The sequence below is a fragment of the Pleurodeles waltl genome, chromosome 12, assembly GCF_031143425.1.
Source record: "Pleurodeles waltl isolate 20211129_DDA chromosome 12, aPleWal1.hap1.20221129, whole genome shotgun sequence".
NCBI lineage: Eukaryota > Metazoa > Chordata > Amphibia > Caudata > Salamandridae > Pleurodeles > Pleurodeles waltl.
Window position 1 is genome coordinate 270,765,275 of NC_090451.1, and position 13,994 is coordinate 270,779,268.

The following is a 13,994-nucleotide window of genomic DNA, read 5'->3' on the forward strand; positions in this document are numbered from 1 at the left end:
ACAAACTGTTCACATAGAGGTTACTCGTCACAATCATGTATTCATTCACTGGCGGACTGTATCAGGTATCCTTTGGGTGATTGTAACTTTTTCACTCACTCACATTAATGATTGTTGTAAAATCCCTGGTCAGTTTCCCCTTGTCATTTGTTTGGCTCACGTCTATCCATTTGTCTAAACTATGTCTAGCTAATGTAATTGATGTATTTTGGTTGGTTGGATTTACCCTGGCAGCTTTTCCTTGTGTGAGTTATGTGGTGGGGCAGGTGATTCTCTCTAGTGTGCATGCTGTGGTGATAGGTGTCCATGCAGGTCTGTGAGGGGCGTCAATGCATTGGTGTTGCATGCAGGACTTGGCATTGGGATGAGTGGGTTGTGATGGTGGGGCGTGTGGGAGGTGGTGGAGTGATGGGAGTGAGAGTGAGGGTGGGGTATGTGATGGCATGCAGGTAGGGGGGTGGTAGTAATAGAGAGTTGACTTGCCAGAGTCCAGTCCTCCTGCTACTCCTGCCAGGCCCTCAGGATGCATGATTGCCAAGACTTGCTCCTCCCATGTTGTTAGTTGTGGGGAAGGAGGTGGGGGTCCACCGCCAGTCCTCTGTACAGCTAGTTGGTGTCTTGCTGCAATGGAACGTACCTTTCCCCGTAGGTCGTTCCACCTCTTCCTGATGTCATCCCTTGTTCTGGGGTGCTGTCCCACTGCGTTGTCCCTGTCCATGATCCTCCACCATAGCTCCATCTTCCTAACAATGGATATCTGCTGCACCTGTGATCCAAATAGCTTTAACTCTACCCGGATGATTTCCTCCACTATGACCCTTAGCTCCTCCACAGAGAACCTGGGGTGTCGTTGTGGTGCCATGAGTGTGATGTGAGTGGTGAGGGTGTGTAGGGTGATGGGTTGGGGTGTGTGTTGTGAGCTGCGTGGGTGGTATATAGGTGATGGTGGTATGTGGCTCTGGTTGTGTGGGTGCTCTTGCTATCTCTCTCTCTCTGTTGGCAATGGTTAGTAGTCATAAAGGGTTGTGGGTAATGTGGGTGTGTGTATTACAGTGGTGTGGGTGTGTGGATGTGGTGTGTGCATAGGTGTCAGGTGTGTGTTGTTTGAATTGACCAATGTAGTGTTGTTTTGTTAGGTTGTGTGTATTTTGAGCGCAGCGGTATGCACCGCCAATGGTTTATCGCCATTGAATGTACGATTCGTGGGTCATAATGTTGAGGGTGTAGTTCTGTTGGCGTAACGGTGTGGGTTTGGATATCACCAGTTTATCACTGACCTTTGGGCTGGCTGAATTGTGTGTGTGGCTGTATAGTGACGGATTGGTATGTGTGTCATAATATGGTTGGCGGATATCCGCCACTGCAGCGGAATGTTGGCGGCAGTCAGCATGGCAGTAAGTGGAATTTACCGCAAATGTCATAATGAGGGCCTAAATGTAAAATAGTGCTTAAAAGTCGCTAGCCGTCAAGAGGTTACTTGAGGTCGCAAGGGATCGGGTGCAAATCCAAAGTTGAGGCCAACTGCGATGGAGGGTAGGCCAGCTACAGGACCCAGACAGATCCCGCTAACAAAGTACCTTGAATGGAGATTTGGCCGACGTCAAGGATCCACTGAGTTAGCATCGAACTGCGCACAGGGGACCCCGCATCATCATCAAGCTTGGTTGAAATCAATGCAATGTGTCATCGTAGAGCTGCACCAAGCGTCGTCATCGAGCTGCACATGCTGTGAATCCGATGTTATCGAGCAGCCTCTGTGTTGGCGTAGAAGGATGATGCAGTAACATTTTACACACACTCGAGGCTATGCAGAAGTTATTGCAGGAATTAGCTGCAGAGCCCACTTCTGAGGCCCAGAACTGGAGAGGGGCACCTCAGAAAAGGGCAAGACTCACAGGTAGCAGAGTCCAGCAGCACCAGGAGAGTTAAAGGCTGTCTTTGATGTCCCAGAGCCTGCAGGAGAACAGGAGGCAAGCCAGCAAGCCCTTGGAGTCACTGTGGGTCAGCAGGATGGGTCCAGTCCTTGTCTTCAGCACGGCAGAGATTAGCAGGCACCAGGGCAGCACAGCAAAGCAGAGAAACAGTTCCTTGGAACAGTCAGTCCAGGTAGCGTAGCAATCCTTTCAGCACAGCTGTCTATACACCAGCACAGTTTTTCCCAAGTCAAGTAGTGATCTGATTTCAAGTGGCCAGATTCCCAGTACGTATACCCAAACGTGCCTTTCAAGTGGGGGTGACTTCAAAGCAGCTCCTTAAAGGGCATAGGTCCCCCTTTCATCTGAGCCCTGGCTCCAGTCTATCAGTTCGAGTAATCAGCCCTTTGTGCGGGGCTCAGGCCACTACCCTTTGAAGTGTAAGTGTAAGCCATTCACATCCACCCTGCCCAGAAAGCCGATCAGTATTCAGAGAATGCAGATGCAGTTGAGTGTCCTGTGTTCTGGCGGTCTGGGGGGAATGCACAAATATAGTTGTCACCCAGCCAAGTCTAGACATGTATTGGAGTTAGGCTGTCAGGCACACTGAGCAGTTAGAGCAGAGAAGTACCCACTTTCTAAAAGTAAAACAAAAGGATGATGGACGGAGTGCTGAAACTTTTCAAACACTCACCCCCAGTCACAGATCTGGGTTTAATCCATTGCTCTTTTGCTCTCCATGCCACACCAGTTTGGACCCTGCCATATGCAAATCAATCTTGACCCTGTTCCCCATGGAAACAGTCCAGCCGGAACTGCCAGGCCAGGTCCTCCCTGGACCGGAAACAATCATCCTGGGAACGGCTTCACGGTATCACCCTTCATCAGCCAGGCTAGCTTCAATCAAGTGGCACAGTGAGCACGGGTCCCATGTCTAGGCATACCCTTCCCCCTAAGAGCAACTTTACCACCACAAAAGAATGATGGAGGGAGTGCTGAAACTTTTCACACACTCACCCCCAGTCACAGTTCTGGGAGATGAGGGGTGATACCCAAAACCAGTCCCAGGATGCTTGAGTGCAGTCCAGGGACACCACAAGGTATCTCTCGGACGGGAGTCTTTATGGCCGACACGTTTTTCATTAATTACCAATTCAATCTTGACACTGCTCATATGACTGGTTTTATTCGTGTTGATTTTTTGCTGTATTTGATAACTCATTGGGACTAATGAACTATTGTGATTTTTCAAAATAATGCAATAAGAGAATGAGCTGCCATGTAAGTGAATAGTTTGAATGGCAGACACTGGCTGCCCCTGACTGTAAGGCCCTTGGGGTGAATGAAGTGCAAGCATGCGAGGGCTCGCCACTCCCAAGACAGGGTGAATGATCAATTCGTTCTTGGATTCAATTACCTTAGATTTAGCTTGCCTTCTTATTTTAGGTTGACTTATCTATGTTTCTGAATATTTAGGAAAAATTAGATTGCTACTATGATCAAATAATTTGTACTCACATTTGAGACAAGGGGTTTGTGTTCTTTTTGTCACACTAGATATGCCATGACAGATTTCAAGGTTATGACTATTTAGATAAACAAGCAACCGGTCAGAAAACGAATTAGGTATGCCCAGCTGTGGTATCTATGGAATGTACCAAACTGTTCACATAGAGGTTACTCGTCACAATCGTGTATTCATTCACTGGCGGACTGTATCAGGTATCCTTTGGGTGATTGTAATTTTTTCAGTCACTCACACTAATGATTGTTGTAAAATCCCTTGTCAGTTTCCCCTTGTCGTTGGTTTGGCTCACATCTATCCATTTGTCTAAACTATGTCTAGCTAATGTTATTGATGTATTTTATATGTGTAGATAATTTTAAAATCTTAAGCATACAACACTGTTGTTATGTGTGCAGTGTGGCTGTTGGCTGTCATTACCACAAATTCTATGTGTTTTTGAGAACAAGTGGAAGAAAATAAAGAAAAGATTCATCACATCTTTATTACATACAAAAGACTGGACATTGCTGTACTTTTACTATTTGAATAAGTGGTGCACCAACATAGTATTTTTTGCGGTCCAGGGAGCACTTGGCTTGGCAGTTCGGGCTGGACTGTTTCGTTGGGGAACAGGGTCAAGACTGATTTGCATATGGCTGGGTCAAACTGGGGTGGCATGGTGGGCAAAGAACAATTGATTAAACCCAGATCTGTGTGACTAGGGGTGAATGTGCCAACACCAGGGCAGTGCGCGCTCTATTGGCGACTAGAATGCAAAAACCCAGCACTCTCAAAAGAACTTAATTTATGCATTGTGCTGATATGTTGTTATTTAACCTTTTGCATTGCAGAGTTCAATCCTGAAGACTTATTTTTTAATGTGCTTACAAATGCTGTTCATTTGCAAGGTATTGCTGCAGGCTTTCAGAGTGTGTTAGGGTGTGGTCCCTTTCCAGGGCCTTCTAGAGACTTTCCCTACAACATGCCTGGGTGTGGTTGTGGGCTGGGCCAAGACTCTATAAAAAGGATCCAGCCCAGCTCACGTGTTCATGATAACAGACACTCAAGAACTCCGAAAGAGAGAACGCCGGAACCAATGGAAATTGGAACCATCAGAAGAACTTTGACCAAAATGAAAAGGACTTACGCAGAAAAAATGGACAATGTCTTTATTGTGGGCGGAAGGATCATTTTGCCAAAGATTGTCCAATCAAACCAAAGAACAAGCAAGGTTCAGTTCAGAAGGTCGCAGCCAATGCACCAGTCGAGTTGGAAAAACTAAAACACCCAAGATGCAGAGAAGGGTTGCTCTTGGGTGTCAACGTGGACCCTTCACAATCTAGACATCTTAAACTGGAAATAAGAGTTCAGGTCAAGAAAAAGATCTATTTAAAAAAAGTTCTAGTCGATTCTGGGGCTACTGGGAACTTTGTTGATGTCCAATTGGTTTGTGCATGGGGGATCCCATGTATTGAAAAGAAGACCCCAGAAATCATCCAGGCAGTCGATGGAAAACTCTTGACTGGAGGTCCAGTAACTCTTCAGACTATCCCCTTGTCAATGATTTGTGAAGATAAGAATCAAAGAAAGAAACATAAAGATAAAATCATTCTTAACGTGATCCATGCTCCCCAATATGGAATTATCCTCAGCTTGCCATGGTTAACTCATCACAATCCAGAGATCATTGGGTAGAACGAAAAATCGTGTTCTCATCTGCGCTATGTAACGAACAATGTCTCCAAAAGATTCAAGTACCAAAAGTTTGTAACTCTTACATAGCTACTGCCGCTGAGAAAGAAATTCAGCTGCGCAAACAGTATTCATCTTACAAAGATGTATTTGATGAGAAAGGAGCAGAGACTCTACCTCCTCACAGATCTTATGACTGTCAAATTGATCTAGCCCCAGGTGCGATACTTCCCAACTGTCGTGTATATGCCCTGTCAGAACATGAAAATCAACATTTACGAAAATACCTAGATCAATTTTTTGGAGAATGGCTTCATTCGCCCCTCTAAGAGGGTCATTCTGATCCTGGCGGGCGGCGGGAGCCGCCCGCATGGCGGGAACCGCCAAATGGCCACTCCGCGGTCAGAAGACCGCGGATGCCATTCTGGCTTTCCCGCTGGGCCAGCTGGCGACCGCCAAAAGAGCGCCCGCCGGCCCAGCGGGAAAGGCCCTGCAACAAGGAAGCCGGCTCCGAATGGAGCCGGCGGAGTTGTAGGGGTGCGACGGGTGCAGTTGCACCCGTAGCGATTTTCACTGTCTGCTAAGCAGACAGTGAAAATCTTTATGGGGCCCTGTTAGGGGGCCCCTGCACTGCCCATGCCAGTGGCATGGGCAGTGCAGGGGCCCCCAGGGGCCCCACGACACCCGTTCCCGCCATCCTTTTTCTGGCGGTGAAAACCGCCAGAAACAGGCTGGCGAGAAGGGGGTCGGAATCCCCATGGCGGCGCTGTGAGGATTCCCCCAGCCGGGGGAAATCCGGCGGAAAACCGCTGGACCCGGCTGGCCGACCGCGGCTTCACAGCCGCGGTCGGAATACAAAATGAAGCACCGCCAGCCTGTTGGCGGTGCTTCAGCCGGCCTCCACCCTGGAGTCTCCTGCAGCCTCGCCTTTATTTTTTGTTACAAAAGCTAATGGAGAACTTCGAGCTTGCATCGACTATAGGGGTTTGAACAAAGTCAGCATCAAGAATAAATATCCTTTGCCCCTAATTCCAGTATTATTGGAACAAGTAAAGAGAGCAAAAATCTACACGAAGTTTGACCTTCGAGGTGCTTATCATTTGGTCAGAATGAGAGAGGGTGACGAATGGAAAATAGCGTTCAAGACAAGGTATGGCCTTTTTGAATACACCGTCATGCCTTTTGGTCTGTGTAATGCTCCAGCAGCATTTAAATTTTTCTTGAATGACGTTCTTAGAGAGTACCTCGACATATTTGCCATAGTCTACATCAATGACATTTTGATCTACTCTGACAATGAAAACGAACATGTCCAACATGTCAAGAAAATTCTTGCAGCCCTTCGAAAGCACCATTTATATTGCAAACTAACCAAGTGTGAGTTTCATGTTATCACAGTTGAGTTTTTAGGGGTTATTCTTACCCCCTCAAGGTATGGTGATGGCAGAAAAAAAAGTAAAAGCCGTATCTGATTGGCCCACCCCAAAGACTGTTCTTGATGTACAATGTTTCCTGGGGTTTGCAAATTTTTACCGGAGATTCATAAATCATTTCTCCCAGACAGTGGCTCCAATCACTAAGCTACTAAGAAAGAAAGAAAAGTTTGAATGGTCCCCAGAAGCTGATCAAGCCCTCTCGACTTTGAAGAAAGCTTTCTCCACTGCCCCAGTCTTGACTCATCCTGATGCGAATCGACCTTTCATAGTGGAAGCTGATGCTTCAGATGTAGCAATAGGAGCCGTCTTATCACAACGAAATAAAGACACTGGTCAACTTCATCCTGTAGCTTATATGTCTCGGAAGTTGAACTAAGCCGAACAGAACTATGTCATTGCTGAAAAAGAGCTTCTGGCGATTCGTGATGCCTTTAAAGAATGGAGACATCATTTGTTGGGTGCCAAATACACTGCCACAGTATATACTGATCATCGTAATCTTCAATTCATGAGTTCCGCCAGACTTTTGACCCCTCGGCAATTACGCTGGATGCTGTTTTTTGCAAAATTTGATTTTGTAGTAACCTTCCGGCCTGGTAAAGATAATCGCAAAGCTGATGCTTTGTCCCACCAAGAGTCTACCACTTTGCCTGCATTTCAAGCCTCCAGAGCTATCATTGCTCCTGACAAGGTTCTATGTATCATAAAAACTGAAGATTTCTTTGAAGAAATTCACAACTCTTTCACTGTTGAAAAATGGCAAACATGGGCCCAAGCAGATCCCAAAAGGTCAATCAAGCAAGGACTACCCTTTCATGATGCTCGTTCGTTCGCATCCACTACCAAACTTCACAAGATAGTGTTTCATTGGTTGCATGTTATACCGACGGCAGGTCACCCAGGGACTCCTAAAACTCTTGAACTGATCCAATGCTATTTTTGGTGGCCTACCCTAACAAAAGATGTAAAAGCAATGGTAAACAACTGCGAAGTTTGTGCTCGCATTAAAACAAGTCATTCAAAACCAAAAGGGTTGTTACATCCACTTCCAACCCCAAGTTGTCCATGGGAGCACATTTCTTTAGACTTTATTACCAGTCTGCCAGTGGTTCAACAGCAATCAGTAATTCTGGTAGTAGTAGATAGTCTCACGAAATATGGACATTTCATTGCCTGTAAAAAATTGCCCATTTCTAGTGAACTGGCAACTATTTTACTGAACAGAGTGGTTCGTTATCATGGACTGCCAAAAGTTATCCTCTCCGATCGGGGGTCGCAATTTGCCTCTAATTTCTGGAAGACATGGTGTAAAACACTCCAAGTGACATCTATGCTATCTACTAGTCACCATCCTCCAACAGATGGTCAAACGGAGAGACTAAATCAGACTTTGAAACAATACCTACGTGCCTACGCTGAAAAGGCACTTCATTCTTGGATATCTATGCTTTGGTTAGCTGAGTTAGCTTACAATAACTCATTCCACACTTCTATTGGCGTTACACCCTTTTTTGGTTTATTTGGCTATCATCCTGACACCCTGCCCATCACAATTCCTCAAGAAAGTTCTTTTTCTCCAGCTGTGTTAGAAACCATTCAGCATTTGCATCAAACCCAGAAATGTGATTCAAAAGCATTTAGAAAAAGCCAAACAAAGATATAAAAGGCATTATGACAAGAAACATTGTGAGGGACCGCAATATCTACCAGGTGACAAAGTGTGGCTTTCCACAAAACATATAGACATCAAGAAGAAGCACATGTTTAATCCCAAATTTATAGGTCCTTACACAGTCCTTCAGCAAATCAAACCAGTAACCTATAAACTACAATTGCCCAGATCCTTACGGATTCATCCAGTGTTCCACACTTCCCTATTGAAAAGGGCAGTCCAAAAGGTCCACCCTCATCCAACTCCTGTTCTAGTACAGGGAGAAGAAGAATATGAAGTTAAGAAAGTGTTGGATTCTAAACTACGAGGGCGTAATATATGGTACTTAATCTCATGGAAAGGTTATGGTCCTGAAAGTAACTCATGGGTTTCCACATCTGATGTTCATGCTCCAGTACTTGTGAGATGCTTTCATCGTCTTAATCCAGGCAAACCAGGCCATAGAGCGCGTCTGGGAGAGGGGAGTACTGTCAACACCAGGGCGGTTCACTCTCTATTGGCGACTAGAATGCAAAAACCCAGCACTCTCAAAACAACGTAATTTATGAATTGTGCTGATATGTTGTTGTTTAACCTTTTGCATTGCAGAGTTCAATCCTGAAGACTTATTTTTAATGTGCTTACAAATGCTGTTCATTTGCAATGTATTGCCTCAGGCTTTCAGAGTGTGTTAGGGTGTGGTCCCTTTCCAGGGCCTTCTAGAGACTTTCCCTGCAACATGCCTGGGTGTGGTTGTGGGCTGGGCCAAGACTCTATAAAAAGGAGCCAGCCCAGCTCCAAGTGCTCACTATTCAGAGGTCCCGGTGCAGAGCAGCAGCTACTTCCTGAGCTCCTGTCCCGGTGGCCTATTTGATCTTCCAGACATCTGACTTTCATTCTTCATTTGGAGATTCTTGCTCTGGGCGGTAAGACGGTGGTTGGGCTGGCCTCCTGACGCCGGTATCGAGAACTCTCATGTTCTTGGGCCTAGTTCTTTTATGATTTGACAGAGTACTTAGCGCGTGTGAAATATGCGCTTGAGAGTTTGTGACATTTGCAGGGTGACTTGCGAATCGGCAAGACGCGCGATTCGTTTCATAATAATTTAATCTTGTTATTCATTGCACACTACCATTTCTTAACATTTGCATGGTGGATTAAGAATCGGCAAGACGTGTGATTCGTTTTATGGTGTTTTAACTTTGTTGTTCATTGTGCGCTACCATTTCTTGACATTTACATGGTGGCTTAAGAATCGGCAAAAGACGTGTGGTTCGTTTCATTGTACTTTGATCTTGTTATTCATTGTGAGCTGTTATTTCTTGCCATTTACATTGTGGTTTACGAATTGGCAAGATGCGCGATTCGTTTAATGATGATTTGACTTTGTTATTCATTGCGTACTACCATTTCTTGGCATTTTACATGGTGACACTCGAATCGGCAAGACGCACAATTCTCTCTTCGAGTTTAATTCATGTTGTTTATTGTATGCCACTATTCTAAGATATTTATCATGTAATATTCGAGTTGACAAGTTATGTGATTTGTTTTCCTGAATCCATATTGTGTTATTCAAGGTGCACAATCCTTTTATGTTGTTTACTATATATATATATATATAAATCTACAATAAGCGCAATTTGTGTTGAAACATTTTAAGAGTACACAGAAGATCAGAGTTTCGAGATGCAATATTGTATGGTCCTAGTATGCATTCTCAAAAAAGGATTTATATGACTGGTTTAAAATGTAGTCAGAATGTTTTTCTGATTCTCATGTAAAGGAAAGTACTTGAATAAGAAAGTTTTCATTTAATCCATCTTGATTCCCTTACAGGTATCTGCCCATCTTGAAACGTAGTCATTTTAAACTTAATTCTTAGATTGTTCTGTTTTCAGAATGACTATGCTTAGAATCATAGTCTAGTATTGATTTCAGGAGATATAATTTTCATATTGTGTGTTCTAACCTTTTTCTTATTACAGGTCTCCTTCCCAGCTGTTTCCCTTCCTAATCCCCTCTTCCCTTCTTGAACTCTCTTAGCCTCTGTGATTTATCTATCAGAGTCTTGGAGCTGTTTAGTGGTGGACGTGTTGGGAACGTGCGCAGACCCCGAGGATCTGGTGACTCTGACAGAATGTTTGCACTGTTCAGCATTCCGTCCATCATCTGTTCTTTTCACTTTCTTAAAGTGCCATTTCTAAATTAGTAATAATACATCGGACTTCACTAGTAAAGAGGATTTATCATTATCATTCCAATGATATGGAACATGATGTTGGCACATGCCCACAGGACAGCACTATGAGACCCAAAGAGAAAAATTAACTCCAGTATAAGGCATCTCAGTGGCAGCCCTGGCAATCCAGACCTTCTGGAAATCTTAAGGCCCACAAACAGTCACTTAACAAGCTAAAATGGGCAATCAATAGGAATCACAGTGAAGACTTGTGGGCCAGGCTACACTCGGACGCAAGGAGCAATGACAGCGCGCGCTTCTGGCGTACAATATGCCACCTTACACACCCATATCATGGTGTAGGATGCTGGCCTGGTTTGTAGTGAGTACCTTGGGTACGTACACCTTATACCGGGTCCAGTTATCCCTTATTAGTGAAGTAGTAGTGTTCTAGCAGCTTAGGCTGAATTAGGAGACATGCAAAGCTCATGCAATATCACTTATAGTTGCACAGTACTTATACACAAGTAAAGACAATACTCAGTGTTACCAAAAATAAAGGTATTTAATTGGGTGACACAGTACCAAAAATATCTTAGAGACAATACTCCTTCTGGAGGTAAGTATTGTACACAATATATACTCTAGACACCAAAATTAGACAAGTAAATAGTCATAGAACAATGCAAACAATAGGAAATGTTGTAGAATGCAATGGGAGAAAATAGGTCTAGGGGCAACACAAACCATATACTAAGAAAGTGGAATGCGAATCACGAATCCCCCCCTAGACAAGTGTAGTGTGTACAGAATTGCTGGGAGAGTAAGACTACAGTAAAGGTAAGTAAATTACCCCACCCCAGAGCCCAGAAAAGCAGGAGTAAAGTACTGCAAGTTTCCTTAGGATATACTACACCTCGTGATATGGACTATTGCAGTAACCAACCAAGTCTGCAAGCAACAACTGCTAGATTCCTGGACCTGAAGACCTGCAAAAGAAGGGGACCAAGTCCAGAAGTCAAAAGAAGTTCCAGGATGGACAGGAGCCCCTGCCAACCCAGAAGAGGGTGTATAAGAAGAGTCCCCGGTTAGTCGAAGACTGCAGGAATGCACCCTAGGAAGATGCCAGCGGGTTCCTGCATGATGCAAAAGATGTCCTGCGACGTGAAGATGGATGCAGACATGATTTCATGTTGGTAATTGCCAACAAGCCTTGGTTACGACAAATATGCGTTTTGCATAAAAATGGCACTGGCTGGACCCAGGAGGGCCCTGGGGGCCTCAACTCTGTGGGAGGAGGAAGAGGGGTCTCTCAGCACTTTAGAGAGCCCGCAGGATGCCAGGCAGCACCCAGGGGAGTCCCAGGACACGGGGACAAAGGAGGTGCAAAATGCGGTTGGTGCAGCACAACAAAGGAAGGTCCCACGCTGCCAGAGAACAACTCAGCGAGTTGAGCATTGCAGGACGGAGTGCTGGGGACCTGGGCCAGGCTGTGTACGAAGGAATTTTGCAAATAGTGCACAGAGGCCTCAGGAAGTGAAGAAGATGCAGAACACAGGGGTACCATCGCTCTCAGGGAAAGCAAGGTCTTACCTCTTCCAAATTACATCAGCAGGACCTCAGGACAGTCTATGTCGATGAGGGTCCAACCTCTGTGTCCAAAGGAACTGGTTGTCATCTTGGAAGGTGCCTGCTTGAGCAGGGGAGTGACTCCGTCACCCCACAGGAGATTTGTTTGGTCCTTCTGGTGCAGGGTGAAGACAGGGAGTCCCCAGAGCGTGCACACCATGGAAACTGTTGCAGTTGCTGTCTGGAGCTGAAGTTGCAGAGGAAAATTATCCCTTGTCGATACTTTGATGCTGTCACAGTGGTTCCTGGAGCAGGCTGCGGTTGATCCAAGGTCAGAGGGTGAAGTAGTAGTTGCAGAGGATTCCTGAAGGAAACTTGCAAGCAGAATCTGGAGAGAACCCACGGGAGAGACCCTAAATAACGCTGAGAGGGGGATTGGCTACCTTATCAGGTATGGTAGGGGTCTCTGACGTCACCTGCTGGCACTGGCCACTCAGAGCCCTCCAGAGTGCCCTCACACCTTCCAAAGCAAGATGGCTGAAGTCTGGGACACACTGGAGGAGCTCTGGGCACCACCCATAGGGTGGTGATGGACAGGGGTGTGGTCACTCCCATTTCCTTTGTCCAGTTTCACGCCAGAGTAGGGGACAAGGGGTCCCTGAACCGGTGTAGACTGGCTTATGCAAGGAGCGCACCATCTGTGCCCTTCAAAGCATTTCCAGAGGCTGGTGGAGGCTACCCCTCCCCAGCCTGCAACACCTATTTCCAAAGGGAGAGGGTGTAGCACCCTACTCTCAGAGGAAATGCTTTGTTCTGCCTTCCTGGGACTGAGCTGATCAGACCCCAGGAGGGCAGAACCCTGTCAGTGAGGTGGCAGCAGCTGTAGCTGCAGTGCAAGCCTCAGATAGCTGGTTTGACAGTTCTGGGGGTCCATGGTGGAGCTCCAGGATGCATGGATTTGTCTCCCCAATACCAGATTTGGAATGGGGGGACAATTCCATGATCTTAGACATTCAACATGGCCATATTCGGAGTTACCATTGTGAAGCTACATATAGATATTGACCTATATGTAGTGCATGCATGTAATGGCATCCCCGCACTCACAAAGTCCCGGGAAATGGTCCTGAACTATGTGGGGGCACCTTTGCTAGTGCAAGGGTGCCCTCACACTTACTAACTTTGCACCTAACCTTTAGCAAGTGAAGGTTAGACATTTAGGTGACTTATAAGTTCCTTAAGTGCAGTGAAAATGACTGTGAAATAACGTGTGCGTTATTTCACGCAGGCTGCAATGGCAGGCCTGTGCAAGGGTTTGTCTGAGCTCCCTATGGGTGGCAAAAGTAATGCTGCAGCCCATATGGATCTCCTGGAACCCCAATGCCCTGGGTACATAGGTACCATATACTAGGGACTTATAAGAGGGGGCCCAGTGTGCCAATTGAAATTGGTAAATTAAGTCATTGGCCTACAATGAAAAATTTAAAAGCAGAGTGTGCATAAGCACTAAGTTTCTGATTAGCAGAGCCTCAGTGACACAGTCAAGCACTTTACAGACACACACATTAGGCCATAAACTATGAGACTGGGGTCCTGACCAACAGGATCCCAGTGAGACAGGCAAAAACATACTGACATACAGGTAAAAATGAGAGTAACATGCCAAGGAAGATGGTACTTTCCTACACAACCCCCACCCCCCCAAACGAGGGACAATAAGGTTAACCTTGCCCAGATGAGTCTTCATTGTATAAGTGGAAATATCTGGAGAGTCCATCTGCATTGGAGTGGGTACTCCCAAGTCTATATTCCACTGCATAGTTCATCCCCTGTAGGGAAATGGACCACCTAAACAATTTAGGGTTTTCACCTTTCATTTGTTTAAGCCATAATAGAGGTTTGTGGTCTGTCTGAACAATGAAGTGAGTCCCAAACAAGTAGGGTCTCAGCTTCTTCAGTGCCCAGACCACAGCAAAGGTCTCCCTCTCTATGGCAGACCAACGCTTTTCTCCAGGGGTCAACCTCCTGCTAATGAAAGCAACAG